This window comes from Mandrillus leucophaeus, unplaced genomic scaffold (assembly GCF_000951045.1).
Source record: "Mandrillus leucophaeus isolate KB7577 unplaced genomic scaffold, Mleu.le_1.0 Scaffold56, whole genome shotgun sequence".
NCBI classification, from domain to species: Eukaryota; Metazoa; Chordata; class Mammalia; order Primates; family Cercopithecidae; genus Mandrillus; species Mandrillus leucophaeus.
The window spans coordinates 6,874,805-6,876,618 of record NW_012106030.1 but is presented as its reverse complement, the minus strand read 5'-3'; positions in this window follow the sequence as shown (position 1 = coordinate 6,876,618).

Sequence of the window (1,814 nt, the reverse complement as noted above, 5' to 3'; positions counted from 1 at the left end):
CTTTTTAGTTTTATCCATATTGTTGAGTATACAGTGGCATTTCAATTTCATTTCTGTTTTCATTTCCCTGATGTTCAATAATTTTGAGCAGTTTTTGTGCCGTTTGTATATCTTTTTGGGGGTGTATCAGTCTGTTTTCACATTGCTAATAAAGACATAACAAAAACTGGGTAATTTATAAAGGAAAGATATTTAATGGTTCCTCATGGCTGGGGAGGCCTCACAATCATGGTGGAAAGCAAAGAGGAGCAAGTCATGTCTTACATGGATGGTGGCAGGCAAAGAGAGAGAATTTGTGCAGGGAAACTCCTCTTTATAAAACCATCAGATCTCTTGAGACTTATTCCCTACGACAAGAACAGCATGGGAAAGGCCCACCCCCATAATTCAAGTACCTCTGACTAGTTCCCTCCCACAACACATGGGAATTGTTGGAGCTACAATTCAAGAAGGGATTTGGGTGAGGACACAGCCAAACCATATCATTCTGCCCTGGCTACTCCCAAATCTCATGTCCTCACATTTCAAAACCAATCATGCCTTTCCAATAGTCCCCCAAAGTCTTAACTCATTTCAGCATTAACTCAAAAGTCCACAGCCCAAAGTCCCATCTGAGACAAGGCAAGTCCCTTCTGCCTATGAGCTGGTAAAATCAAAAGCAAGTTAGTTACTTCCTAGATACAATGGGGAACAGGCATCAGGTAAATATATCCATTTCAAATGGGAGAAATTGGTCAAAATGAAGGGGCTAAAGGACCCATGCAAGTCTGAAATTCAGTGGGGCAGTCAAATCTTAAACCTCCAAAATGATCTCTTTTGACTCCATGTCTCATATCACATCGGGTCACGCTGATGCAAGAGGTAGGCTCCCAAGGCCTTGGGCAGCTCTGCCCCTGTGGCTTTACAGGGTATAGCTCCCCACCCGGCTGCTTTCACAGGCTGGCAATGAGTTTCTGTGGTTTTTCCAGGTGCACAGTACAAACTATAAGTGAATATCATTCTGGGGTCTGGAGGATAGTACCCCTCTTCTCACAGCTCCACTAGGCAGTGCCCCAGTAGGGACTCTGTGTGGGGGCTCTGACCCCACATTTCTCTTCCACACTGCCCTAGCAGAGGTTCTTTATGAGGGCCCCGCCCCTGCAGCAAACTTCTGCCTGGACATCTACATGTTTTCATACATCCTCTGAAATCTAGGCAGAGGTTCCCAAACCTCAATTCTTGACTTCCATGCATCTGCAGGTTCAACACCATGTGGAAACTGCCAAGGCTTGGGGCTTGCAACCTCTGAAGCAACAGCCTGAGCTACATGTTGGTCCCTTTTAACCATGGGATGCAGGGCACCAAGTTGCTAGGCTGCACAGAGCAGGGGGGTCTTGGGCCCAGCCCACAAAACCATTTTTCCCTCCTAGGCCTACAGGCCTGTGATGGATGGGGCTGCCATGAAGATCTCTGACATGCCCTGGAGACATACTCCTCATTGTCTTGGCAATTAACATTTGGCTCCTCATTACTTATGCAAATTCAAGCAGCTGGCTTGAATTTCTCCTCAGAAAATGGGATTTTCTTTTCTAATGCATCCTCCGGCTGCCATTTTTCTGAACTTTTAACTCTGTTTCTCTTTTAAAACTGAATGCTTTTAACAGCACCCAAGTTACCTCTTGAATGCTTTGCTGCTTAGAAATTTCTTCTACCAGATACCCTAAATAGTCTCCCTTAAGTTAAAAGTTCTACAAATCTCTAGGGCAGGGGCAAAATGTCACAAGTCTTTTTGCTAATACTTAGCAAGAGTCACTTTTACTTCAGTTCCCAAACAA